Raw genomic sequence first — 14,416 nt, forward strand, 5'->3', positions numbered from 1 at the left:
ATCCCTAGTTAAAGTCACTATTTACTGTGACCTCTGACCCCATGACAAGAAGCAGCACAAACAATTAGAAACATCTGACGTGTTGAATGAAACCAGGTATAAAACATCAGAAAATTAAGGCGATAAATCTCATATTGTCTGAACAAAATAGACTTATATATCCAGATTGGAGACTGAAAATGCATATGTGATCATTAGAACGACACCAATCAAATATGATGCAGTCACAAGTAAAATGATTAATATTATATGAAATATTTAAGAGTTATTTCCATATTGGGCAATGCTGTACAATAACATTAACAGTAATTAATGCAATAATAAGGACCCAGCTAATAGATAATTAATAGTCCATCAATGTGTGTTGCTCTAATTTGCTGAAGGTGTTAATGTTAGTTATGGTATTAATTCAATGGGATCATATTTTTCTAAACCCACTTTTATTAGTCTTTGGTTCATTTATTTGTGTATTTGGACCCTAATAGTTCATAAAGTTTGAATTTGAACCCTCCAGGTGCTGCAAAGCTATCTTTATATAATTTTTTGTTTTTCTACAACCCGTTTCAATTCCTGCTTAAATTGTTGTGTCTATAACTATTTATGTTACAACATTTGCACATGTAAGGCAAGGTTATTATCGTTAACGAAAACTAACGTAATGACGAAAACTAGAATTGCAAAAACATTTTCGTTAACTGAAATAAATAAAAGCTATAATTAAAAGAAAAAAATGATAACTAACTGAAACTGTATTGTGTGTTTACAAAACTAACTAAAACGGCTAAAAATTATGGATAAAATTCCCTTCGTTTTCGTCTTTGTCAATGTCGGATTGATACGAAATCGATTTATTTCGCTCTAGCAATTTTAGCTAGCAGCACTATACGACACTTGACGGTCCGTCACTTGTGTTCACTTGTGGTTTCCAGTCGTCTTCTGGTCCCCACTCTACCTGGAAACATGGAGACTAAAGCAGCAGAGTCCTGTCTGGGATTTATTTGAATACGACGACAGAGAAGAAGAGAAAAGAGACGACAAACTAAAACTAAATAACGAAAACTAATAGAAACTAGCAAACCTGCTCTAAAAACTAATTAAAACGAACTGAGTTAAAGAAAAAAAAAGTCAAAACTAAATAAAACTAAACTACAATGAAAAATCCAAAACTATTACAACCTTGGTATAAGGTCAAGACTTCCGACAAACATTTCTCCAAATACGACATAATTGTTTATCAACAGCAGCGGTTGTAGTCCATACTGAAAATATGTCCAAACTTTGAGCCGATTATGTAAAATGTTCAGTTGTTGGTTGTATTAACGAACACGTGGCTGAACGGGACAGAAAGCATGTTCAACAACCTGGAGGGGGCGGGGCCTGAAGTGGCTCATGTGCATTTAAAGGGCCAGCGCTCAAAACAACCTTTCTGGTTTCATTACTCAGAAATAGGGTTGAAGATGGACCTCTGGAGTTGAATTAATGAAGAATTCAGACCCAAGCAGAGCATTTACAGTTAACCCTTAAAGGCCCAGTGCTACATTTGTGTCAGTTCCCAAATTAATTTTCTCTATATCTAACCTATCTTAAGTGATTTATCACCATTTATTTATTTAATATTATCTTCTGTACTTTGTGTTTTATCAGTATAACTCAGGTGTTTTCCTATATTTAATTTACTGATCATGAAGATGTTCATAAAAGCTCTTATTAAAGTTGAGGGCATTATATCAAGAACACAGAAAATTGCAGAAAAAGTGACTTTTTCAGTAAAATCTTTCATTAACTGAACATAAAACAAGATTTCCATCCACTGTCATTGATCCAAATCCATGGGTTTTACTGGTGAATCAATGTTGTAGAAGATGACGGTGTTTCCACGGTAACTACGGAGCCTCTGAACATCCAAATAGGTCATATCTGATGACCATGAAAAGACGACAAACTGCATTTTACACCAAGTATTTACATGTATTGATAGGATTAGTGGATCAACAGGTATTAAACAGTTTAGCACAGTAGACGGTTTTGGTTAAAGGTGGATGTTTGGGTCTTTATGGGTTAATGTAGACCACAGGGAAATGTTTAAAAATGCATAATTCCATTTAAGAAAAGCAAAATATCACTCCTTTAAGATGTTAGTATCAGACATATTAATTACCTCTTAGATAATGTTTATTTTGACAGTGTGTTTATTAATGTTAACTCCCAAATGTCACCACATATAAAAACACTACATGTGACCAAAAAACAAAAAAAACAAACCAGACCTTTAAATCCACCAGGGTATGTGAATACATATTGAATGGCTGCCTGTGATTGTCTATAGAAATTCAATAACACAACCTTTCAACGTGACCTTTTGATACTGTTTTCGGAAGAGTCATTGTTTCTACATTGTTGTTTTCATTATTGGATACTCTAAATTTACATGTTACTTGTTATCGGGAAAATCGGCTTTATTTTCCATTACGTAAATACAGCTTATTTCTTTATGAAATTTATAAAACGTCTGACAGATACCGCATTTACGAACAACAAATCCTATTATTCACAAACTATGTCCTTTTACATGTTTTGTCACATTGCTTCTTATTGTGGATTTCATGCGGTGATGTGATGTATTGTATGTACGTCAGCACTGTTGAAAGCATCCAAGGTTTTATATGAAGTGAATGAATAAAAAAAAAAAAAACACTAGTGGTGAAGCTGTCAGAACATAAGATAATAAAAGGAGAGTACTTCAATATAAATGCCATTGCAATATATGTCATCACATCACTCATTCCCTGTAGCCATGCACCCTGTGTGTTGTGTTTGTGTGTGTTGTGTGTGTGCTGTGCAGCTTTTATGTCACGTATTAAAAAGCCTGTTGAGTCTCTCTTTACTGGGGCTTTAATAAAGTCACATCTCTTTGCCGATGTTAGACTGACGCCTGCAGCGCTGACACAAACTAATGCAAACTAAAGAAAAGGAAACAATAAACTTGGATACGGAGGTTTTTGGTTCCCACACTGGGGGTTGTGTTTATCAGGAGTCAGATTCAGGTCAGTCTCTACAAAGGCAGCTCCAGTTTCACACTGAGTGCTGCTGATTTGCCACCATGCTGACTAATCTTTGGGAGAAATATATCTATATTTTCACTAAATAGATCCTAGAGGCCACTGTAGCGGGCAGGAGCTTAAGTGCTGGAGACAGCGTGGAAGCCAAGATGCCAATCACTGGCACATATTCTGGGACTGCCCAAAAATAGGGCTGCTCGATTATAGAAAAAACATAATAATACGATTATTTTAGCAATAATTGAAATCACGATGATTAAAAACGATTGTTTGTTAACCTTAAAGTTGTTTATTTTTTCCTAGCAAAACAATGTAAACTAGAAGCACTCGGAGAGCGCAGACCTCCGCCAAGGCTGATCAGTGGCCCCCCCCGTGGGCCCCCCCACCCCCGATCACCACCAAAATTTAATCATTTCTTCCTTATCCCATTTCCAACCAACCCTGAAAATTTCATCCAAATCTGTCCATAACTTTTTGAGTTATGTTGCACACTAACGGACAGACAAACAAACAAACAAACAAACAAACAAACAAACAGACAAACAGACAAACAAACAAACAAACCCTGGCAAAAACATAACCTCCTTGGCGGAGGTAAATATACTCTTTAAACATAAATAAAGCTTTTAAACACTAAAATAAAGTATGTTCACTTTTGTACGAAACAAGAAAATCTTTGAATGCAAATACAGGGTGGGGAAGCAAAATTTACAATGAACATTTAGTTGTTTTTTCTCAGCAGGCACTACGTCAGTTGTTTTGAAACCAAACATATACTGATGTCATAATCATACCTAACACTATTATCCATACCTTTTCAGAAACTTTTGCCCATATGAGTAATCAGGAAAGCAAACGTCAAAGAGTATGTGATTTGCTGAATGCACTCGTCACACCAAAGGAGATTTCAAAAATAGTTGGAGTGTCCATAAAGACTGTTTATAATGGAAAGAAGAGAATGACTATGAGCAAAACTATTACCAGAAAGTCTGGAAGTGGAGGAAGCAACAAAAAACGTACCAAAGCTTTTATTAAAGCTCTCAAATCCAAAATCCTAAAGGATCCAACCAAATCCATGAGAAAAATGGCAATTGAACTTGAGGTAGACAACAAGACCGTTAGAAATGCAGTAAAATATGATTTGAAGATTTAAATTCTCATGACTTTCAATAAACTAATTGGTCATACACTATCTTTCAATCCCTGCCTCAAAATATTGTAAATTTTGCTTCCCCACCCTGTAAGTATACTGTAAATTCAAGTGTGTTCCCTTTTTTAAACAAAAAGTGCACTGGAATTAAACAGCTATAGACTTGCAATAGAACTGTAGCAATTAAAAAAAAAAAAAAAAAAAACAACTCACGTAAAGTGCAAATTATAATTTCAAGTATGTTCAATGTAGTAGCAGCTCCTGTAAAATGATGTCTTGAAGGCAAAACCTAGCGTTTGTCCAGTGGATTCACCATTTGTCTGCAGCCCCAGTTGTCAGTGGTGTTCATGGAGCACATACCTTTAACCAGGTAATGTTCAGTGGAGTCTGTTTTTCGTTTGGTGTTTCTCCGATGTTGATGAGTAGGGAGTTGCAGCTAAAGAGATTCGGAGATCGAAGACTGCATTGTGGACGAAGTTGTAGATGGAGTTGTTTTTTTTTGTGTTTTGTTTTTTCATCAGATTATCATAAAGGTGGCGGTGGTTCAACTTTAGATGGTTACAAAGGTTTGTTGTGTTAGCGGTCGGTGCGGAAACAACTACCAAACACTTTTTGCATGTAATGAGTTTTTGCTCTCCGTCTTCTTCATCTACCCCAAAGTGATTCCATACAATTGAATTGGACTTGCCTTTTTTTGTTTACCAAGCGCTTCTGCTGTGATTCTCCTGCCATTTTTCCAGACCGCTAGGTACAACTGTCCTTGTGGGGTGGACCTGCCGGCTAGCTGTTAGCTGTAGCTTAGAGGGGGGCGGGGCAGAGCAGCTCATGGTAGCATGCGTGCGCATGAATTAAAACTCAAAATTAATAATCGTTTTTTCTCGATTACATAATTTTGTAATCGTTGAGTGTAATAATCGAAATTGTAATTGAATTTTGATTAATTGCACAGCCCTATCCAAAAAACAATTTTGGAAGGATATACACAAAAATATAGAATATATACTTAATGTTACCTTACCTTTTGAATTTGCCACCTTAATTATGGGAAAAACTGACATTTTAGTGAACAGTGCCTACTTGTATAGAATTTTAACCCTTTCATGCATAGTGGTCACTCCAGTGGACAGTTCTTGTCCAGCTGTTCTCGTGTATTCCTGGGTTTTGTTGTTTTAGTTCCATATCAGCCAACACAGTGGACACTAATGCATCATCCCATACACCACAGGTGTCAAATATGCGGCCCGGGGGCCAAATCTGGCCCGCCAAAGGTTCCATTCCGGCCCACGGGATGAAAGTGCAAAAATGAACCTGAACAGTCCAGGTTGTCCAAATCATTTTGGTTCAGGTTCCACATACAGACCAATGTGATCTACAGTAAAAATAACAACACAATAACCCATAATTAATGACAACTACAAAATTTCTTTGTGAAAAATTATGTAGAAAAAAATTAAGTGAAAAAATAACACAATGACACTGTGAAAATATTTACATTTACAAAACTATTTTTTCACAATAAAATGCAAATAAATACATAAATAAAAACAAAGATGAACAACCCAAAATGTGCGATTTTAACAATATTCTGCCTGTTACTAAATGTTTTGTGCATTTATGGATCCATTGTGATCTGTAGTTGTGTTAATAATAAGAGATAGAATACTGTAGAAATTGTTCAAATTTTTGTTCCAAACTCCAAAATTTTAACAATATTCTGCCTGTTACCAAATGGTTGCATAACATTGTGTGTGATGTACATGTATAAATAATAAGTCGAGCATAATATTGTTAAAATTGCACTGATTTTTCAAATGAAATTTCTTTTTTTTCAGGTTATTCACATCTTTTTGTAAAATGTAAATATTTTCAAAATTTAATTGTTTTTTTTTTGTACTAAAACAAAAAGAAAAACTTGGATTTGTCATTATTTCTTGGTTATTAAGTCATTATTTTACTGGTCTGGCCCGCTTGAGATCAAACTGGGCTAAATATGGCCCCTGAACCAAAATGAGTTTGACAGCCCTGCCATACACTGACATTCAGACTATTACTGAAAGTTTGCTGTTCTGGATAAACCTGACCTGCACTAACATGTTTCAGTGTTAATCAATTGTTATTTGTTCGAATTTTTTTTTTTTTTTTTTTTTTGTCATATCATCTCCATAAAAATAGTAATAACTAGCATTAGAATATGTTAAAATGTGAGAAAACATCAGATTTTATTTTATTTCATTGTTTTCATATCACTTTCTGATATTGGGTTTTAAACGTGTCTTTATTTCAAAAGTTAAATGCATGGACATTTTTGTAACTATGAAAAAAACAAACAAACAAACTTGATCACACTTTTTTTTTCATGCCTATGGAGGAATAAAAACACTCAAGAAAAAAATCTTAACTAAGGTTCTCATAATTAATGCATGAAAGGGTTAATAACTGCTAGCAAAAAGGCTGTGACCAGGCACTGGCTCCAACCTGAACCACCTCATCTAGAAAAATGGGTAGATATTGTGAATGAAATTTACCAGATGGAAAGACTAACCTTCTCCCTTCGATTACAAATGAACAAGTTTTCAAATCTCTGGTCAAAGTGGATATATTTTGTTTACACTTACCAAACACAATCTGTTGGAACCCTAAATGTACAAGAAATGACAATAAATGACAATGTATCTGGAATTGTCTTGTTTTTTGTGTAATTAATTAATTCTACTTTTCATATTTTATTTATTTATTTATTTTTCTTTTTTTTCTTTAGCGAGAGGAGGTCAAAGTCTCTTGGTCTTTCGTATGTGTTTTCTTTATGTAACAATGCATCCATTGTTCACTGTTCAATTGTTTTGTTTAATAAAAAAAAAAGAAAAAAAAAAAAAAAAAAAAAGAAAAACTGAAATGTTGAGAATGGAAAGATTGGTCATTGGTCACATACTTGTTACGTGACCACAATGTAATTTAAATGTATGTTGAACTTTTCTCAATATTTCTAAATAAAAATCTGACAAAAAAAAGAATCCCGATTTTTTTTTTCCTCTAAAAACTCGATTTTCGATTTCGATTTTTGGGTATTACTAGAAAAGGCAACAGAAGTCAGCGTGTCGTTTTCGTGAGCAGCCCACAATGCAAGGCACTGCTCTGACCTCAAATCTGTGATGGTACCATGTGATGAACCCACAGTTTTGTTTTGTTTTTTTTCTCTTCATTTAAATCTTTAAAATGAAGTAGAGTATACAAACAATGTATACAACAAGAAAATAACATAAGTTTGTCAGGGGGAATACACCACAATAAAATGTCCAAATCAGAGCAAATACTTGTGTTTTTTAGAGCCTTTTTGTTTCCAGATTTATCTAACAGCTTTAAATAAAGTTCAACATCTTACAAAAAATAAATAATATTTGGTTTTGTGTTGAAGAACTTACATTTGTGAATGAAAAATTTAGCAAGTAAGAGGACTAAATTAATTATTAAAAAAAAAAAAAAAGTTTTTTTTTTTTCCCTTTTCTGGGTATCTGGCCCACAGAAGTGATACCAGTGTAAGTCAGTGACAGATATCAGTCGTGCATGTGTGGACCACGTTAATATGAAAAGAAAAACTGAAATGTTGAGAATGGAAAGACTGGTCATTGGTCACATACTTGTTACGTGACCACAATGTAATTTAAATGTATGTTGAACTTTTCTCAATATTTCCAAATAAAAATCTGAAAAAAAAAAAAAAAAAAGATCCTAGAGCAGGGGACTCACCCTCATTTTCTTTCAGGTTCCACATTCAGCCCGGTTTGATCTCCAGTGGACCGGACCATTATAAGAATAACAGAATAACCTATAAATTTATTTATTTATTTATTTAGTTCATGGTTGTGCATTTCATCAGTAAATATTCAGTAATCATCAAGTAAACAAACATGTACACACCCATGCTCGAGAAGGAGCAGGATGAAGAAAAATTTTACTTAACTGAAGATTTTTTTTGCTCAATTCAAAATTTTTTCCTTAATTTAAGCTAATTTTTTTTTTTTTTTTTAGCTTAATTCAATTCAAGACTGTGGAATTTTTGCACTTTGCAAATTCATTTGTTATTTGTTAATTCTAGATTTTCTGCTTAATTCAAGATTTTTTGCTAAATTTGAGATCATTTTTTGGCTTAATTAAACATTTTTTGACTTAATTGAAGATTTTTTTTTGCTTAATTGAAGATTTTTTCCTTAATTCAAGCAATTGTTTTTGCTTAATTCAAGATTTTTTGCTAAATGCAAGATTTTTTGCTAAATGCAAGATTTTTTTTGTCTTAATTCAATATTTTTTTACTTAATTGAAGATTTTTTTTTTTTTTGCTTAATTCAAGATTTTTTTTTCCTTAATTCAAGCAAATTTTCTCTTGCTTAATTCAAGATTTTTTGCTTAGTTCAAGATTTTTATTTATTTGTTTTTTGGCTTAATTGAAGAATTTTTTTTTTTACTTAATTGAAGATTTTTTTTTGCTCAGTTCAATTTTTTTTCCTTAATTTGAGCTAATTTATTTATTTTTTGCTTAATTCAATTCAAGACTGTGGAATTTTTGCACTTTGTAAATTCATTTGTTATTTGTTAATTCTAGATTTTTTGCTTAATTCAAGATTTTTTGCTAAATTTGAGATTTTTTTGTCTTAATTCAAGATTTTTTTACTTAATTGAAGATTTTCTTTTAATTCAAGATTTTTTTCCTTAATTCAAGCAAATTTTCTTTTGCTTAATTCAAGATTTTTTGCTTAGTTCAAGATTTTTATTTATTTATTTATTTTTTGGTTTAATTTAAGATTTTTTTTAACTTAATTGAATATTTTTTTTGCTCAGTTCAAAATTTTTTCCTTAATTCAAGCTAATTATTATTTTTTGCTTAATTTAATTCAAGACTGTGGAATTTTTGCACTTTGTAAATTCTTCCCATGGGCCGGATTGGAACCTTCGGCGGGCCGCATTTGGCCCCCGGGCCGCATGTTTGACACCCCTGTCCTAGAGTAAAAAATCAGTGTGGGTAATTAATCCACAGTGAGGCATTGATTAGATTTTTGGCTGATACGTCACTTCAGAGCTGCTCATCTGGTCAGTTTTTGTGATAGCGCTGATATAGACTGTGCTCTAACGAAGCCAAGAGGCGACTCAGTGCCAGCCTGCACCTTATACCCACGCGACATCAGACAGTGTTGTGTTATTCTGCACAGATCTCTGAATTAAATGCACATCTGGCAACACGCCACAGGACTCTGCAGCATCTGGAGCTCTGTGTGTTTGTGTTTCCATAGGAAGTGGGAGAGCAGCTGAAAAAGAGGCTCTATCTGGGCTGTGAAATCAATCCTTCATGTGCCACGGCGAATCTCAGCCAAGGCTCCAAAAAAAAAAAAAAAAAATGAAAGAAAAAAGTGACAGCAGCCACTTTTGAACTGTGCTGTTTACAGAGTTTCTTGATAATGCGATGCATTCAGATAAAGATTCTGACATAAACATACAGAGTGTGGAACACATACAGTCGCAGAAAAAATTGGTAGCCTGCCTTTGTTTTCTTCTATTTCTTGTTCTTTTTAATGCCTGGTACAACTAAAGGTCCATTTCTTTGGACAAATATAATAATAACAACAAAAATAGCTCATAGTAGTTTAATTTCAGAGCTGATATCTATCCATTTTTCCATGTTTTCTTGATAATAACCAAAATCACTTCAGTTCTTACATCAATATCTATGTCATTGTACTGACAAAAACAGTGCTTTTATTCATTCTGTTTTCTTTTCTATGTGTTTTAGTCACATGATACACACGGGAGTTAGGACTTGATTGCATAACTATTGTTTTTGGTGACTTTTGATGGTCTAATAATTTTTTATATCCGGCAGTTAATGGGGAAATATATCCGTCTATTAGAATTTTTACTTAATTCTTGTGATTCTTCAGTACTTTTACTTTTAATATTGTTGTGCTTTTTACAATAATTCTCTCTGTTCCTTCTATTTGAACAATCATTATGTTAAAAGCTGTGGTTAATAAGGTTAAAAAATCATCACAGTTATACTATAATCACTTCTTTCACTAGGTTTAGTTGGAGAAAACATTTACAATAAAATAATCATTCATATCTTTGCATTCTGACGTAAACATACAGAGCGTGGAACACATGTTAGAGAAATAGAGAAAGATGAACTGTTTATGCCTATACAGTCACGGAAAAAATGATTAGACCACCCTTGTTTTTCTTCAGTTTCTTGTTCATTTTAACCCTTTCATGCATGAATTATGAGAACCTTTGTTAAGTTTTTGTTTTTTGTTTTTTTTTGAGTGTTTTTATTCCTCCTTGGGCATGAAAAAACAATACAATTGAGTTGTTTTTTTTCATGGATTTACAAAAATGTCCACACAGCTACACTATGCATTAGAATTTTTGAAGCAAAGAAACAAGTATTTAAAACCCAATATCAGAAAATAATATGAAAACAATGAAATAAAAACATGTTTAATGCAGCTAATCTGATGTTTTCTCACATTTTAACATATTCTAACACTAGTTATTACTCACTTCATGGAGATACTATGCAAAAAATAACAATTAACAATTGATTTCCACTCAAGAACCAATCAAGAACAGCAAAGTTACAGTAATGGTATGAATTGCATTTTATGAGATGGTGCATAAGTGTCCACTGTGTTGGCTGATATGGAACTAAAACAACAAAACCCATGAATAAACAAGAGAACAGCTGTAGAATAACTGTCCACTGGAGTGACCACTATGCATGAAAGGGTTAATGCCTGGTACAACTAAAAGTACATTTGTTTGGATAAATATAATAATATCAAAAATAGCTGATAAGAGTTTAATTTCAGAGCTGATATCGATCCATTTTCCATTGTTTTCTTGATAATACTCAAAAATCACTTCAGTTCTCATATATCTCTGGCATTGTACTGACAAAAACAGTGCTTTTAGGCATTAAAACCTGTGTAAGGTTTAAACAAATCATCGCAATTATACTATCATCACTTCTTCCACTAGGTTTAGTTGTAGAAAACAGTTACAACAAAATGACAATTTATATCTTTGCAGCAGGGATGTGCAACTACACATTTATTATCATTCCTGTGGTTATTTTTATACTGAGATAATCCTATTTTAGGATTTACTTTGTTTGCATTGCCAGTGAAAACATCTCCAAATGTGTCAGTGCTTTGCTCTTTTGTTGAAGTTTTCTCATGCCTATGTGTGATGTTGAAAAGACATTTTGTCACTATAATCACCCCTGAAATGTTACGCTGCCTGTCAAGTGTTTGTCATGTTCCGGCCATAAACATATTGCCACCAAGCTGTGGTTTGCATCAGAGCTATTTTTGGTGCAGCACTTCAAAATGAACAAAAATGGAGCAGAATTAATTAGTTCATTAAGGCTGCGACGGTAAACATGACGTCGCAAGTGAAAACAAAAAAAAAACCCAAAAAACTGCAGCCCAAACATTGAAAACTTATAATGTTGCTGCAGTTCACTGTCAAGTCAACTAAGTATCACAGACAAACGCCAAGTCCTCTTAAAAAATATCACAGTCAAGTGTGATGATATCATCAGAAAACCTCCTGGAGTCGGTACAACACTGAGTCAATAAAATACCAGCCATTCTGCAAAAGCTTACCATTTCTTCCCAAGCAGTTTGGTCTAAAATTGGGTGAATAAAATTGGAGATGTGTCCTCTGAGGGAGAGCTAAAATCATCCATCATGAGACAGAAGACGAATGACTCACCTCTCTCAGGAGCTGTGACTCAAATCTCTCCGGCAAGTGGCTCAGATGGACTGGCTGGTGCTTCTCCGGAGCATCAGATCTGTGGTTCTACGCAGCGAGAGAGTTGAGATGCTGAGCTGTGTATGAGAGAGAGAGAGAGAGAGAGCGGGAGGGAGGGAGGGAGGGAGAGAGATGAAGAATGAAGAGGAGGGAGAGAAAATTGGAACTCCCCTTCTGTAGCTGGCAGTGTGGATGCAACAAGCAGCAATTTTTAGCCGTTTCCCTCATTCACCGTGGGCTGAGCGGAAGCCAAAGCTGTGTTAAAAGTCTGTCGCTCCATCATTTAACAGTTCAACCTTTAGATGTGACTTGCAGCAGAATTTCAACAAACAGACAGAAGAAGAAATAGTAGGAAGAGGAGGAGGATTTTTTCTTTTTTTTTTTTCCAATCTTCCAACTTCAAACCCAGTCATCTCACATAGCCCTCAGTGTATTCCACCAGCCGGAGCGTTGGGGTTTGGCAATAGGAACTAAAGCTTTTATAGCAGCAGATAATATGAATTTCAGTTTCACGTGGGTGCGAAGCCTCCACACTTTGGCGCCCTCCTTCAGAGATGTGAACAAAAATAAATTCACCCAGGGCTCATTTCTCATTACTGAAGCTGAAGGAGGCTGGGGAGGTGGAAGGAACAAAGCGGCAGGAAAAGGGCAGCGGTTCAGAGCACAAGAGCTTCGAATACTCCCAGTGAATTAACAGACACTTTGTCTCATTGCACCGTAAACCTGCTGTAAACCGCTAGGGATCTGCTCCTGCTTTTTGTTGGGTCGTCAACTGGCAGATGATCATCCTGTCATTTAAAAATTCCTTGTGAAGAGTCAAATAAAAAAGTGGAAGTTTTCAGCTCTGACGCTCACTTATAGATTTGAAAATATACTGAAGATGTGGGACTTGAGACTTGTTGAGTGTAACTTCTTTACAGGGATTTTCCCTCAAACTCCACATATACAGGGTGGGGAAGCAAAATTTACAATGAACATTTAGTTGTTTTTTCTCAGCAGGCACTACGTCAATTGTTTTGAAACCAAACATATACTGATGTCATAATCATACCTAACACTATTATCCATACCTTTTCAGAAACTTTTGCCCATATGAGTAATCAGGAAAGTAAACGTCAAAGAGTGTGTGATTTGCTGAATGCACTCGTCACACCAAAGGAGATTTCAAAAATAGTTGGAGTGTCCATAAAGACTGTTTATAATGGAAAGAAGAGAACGACTATGAGCAAAACTATTACCAGAAAGTCTGGAAGATACTATTAAAGAAGAATGGGAGAAGTTGTCACCCCAATATTTGAGGAACACTTGCGCAAGTTTCAGGAAGCGTGTGAAGGCAGTTATTGAGAAAGAAGGAGGACACATAGAATAAAAACATTTTCTATTATGGACATTTTCTTGTGGCAAATAAATTCTCATGACTTTCAATAAACTAATTGGTCATACACTGTCTTTCAATCCCTGCCTCAAAATATTGTAAATTTTGCTTCCCCACCCTGTATAATGTCGACACAGAAACATATGAGAGATTTTACAAACCAAAACAAAGACAGACCTTAGAGTTCCTTTGCAAATATGTTTTCTTTTCTTTTTTATGTAGATTTTTCTTGTTGTATTAGTTTTAAATGTTGATATTCAAAAGAAACAATCAATCAATAAAAGAACTAGAAAAGCACTCGGAGATCACCCCCCCCCCCACCCCAACTACCACCAACAAAATTTAATCATTTGTTCCTTGGGCCAAGATCGAACATTTCCTGAAAATTTCATTAAAATCCTAAAATGCCTTAAATAAGTGAAATTTTAACCATTTTAATCTGTTAATCTGCTGTTTTTCCTGCACCAGCTTCTTTAACCCTTTCATGCATGAATTATAAGAGCCTTAATCAAGATTTTTTTTCTTGAGTGTTTTTATTCCTCGAGGCATTAAAAAAACAATACAACTGTAATAGTTTTTCTGAGACCATTTTTCATGGAGGTGCAAAAATGTCCACTCAGCTGGACACCATGTATTAAATTTTTGAAGCAAAGAAATGCATGAACTGATAAACTGTGTGAAAACTATGAAATAAAAACATTTTTACTTCAGCTAATCTGATGATTTCTCACATTTTAACGTACACTAATGCTGGTCATTACTCACTTCATGGAGATAATATGCAAAAAAAAAAAACCAAAACAAAACACAAAAACCTGTTAATTACAGTTTAATAACAGTAACAAGCAATTGATTTCCACTCAAACATGTTAGTGCAGATCAGGTTTATCCAGAACAGTAAAGTTGCAGTAACAGTATGAATTGCAGTGTATGGGATGGTGCATGCACTGCAAAAATCTAAATCTTACCAAGTGTATTTTTCTCATTTCTAGTCAAAATATCACACTTAAAATAAGACAGAATCACCTAAAG

At 34.3% G+C, this 14,416-nt stretch overlaps 1 protein-coding gene across 1 annotated transcript in view; it reads right to left on the bottom strand.

Moving 5' to 3' along the window:
* Positions 1 to 12,336, bottom strand: part of LOC115434839 (melanocortin receptor 5-like) — a 70,113-nt gene extending 57,777 nt beyond the window's left edge. The window contains exons 1-2 of the mRNA XM_030156962.1: positions 12,242 to 12,336; positions 11,971 to 12,086 (exon numbers count right to left, since the gene is read on the bottom strand). The gene's annotated coding sequence lies outside the window, so the exon portion shown is untranslated. The remainder of the gene's footprint in view (positions 1 to 11,970; positions 12,087 to 12,241) is intronic.
* Between the last annotated feature and the right edge of the window lie 2,080 nt (positions 12,337 to 14,416).

This window comes from Sphaeramia orbicularis, chromosome 16, assembly GCF_902148855.1.
Source record: "Sphaeramia orbicularis chromosome 16, fSphaOr1.1, whole genome shotgun sequence".
NCBI lineage: Eukaryota > Metazoa > Chordata > Actinopteri > Kurtiformes > Apogonidae > Sphaeramia > Sphaeramia orbicularis.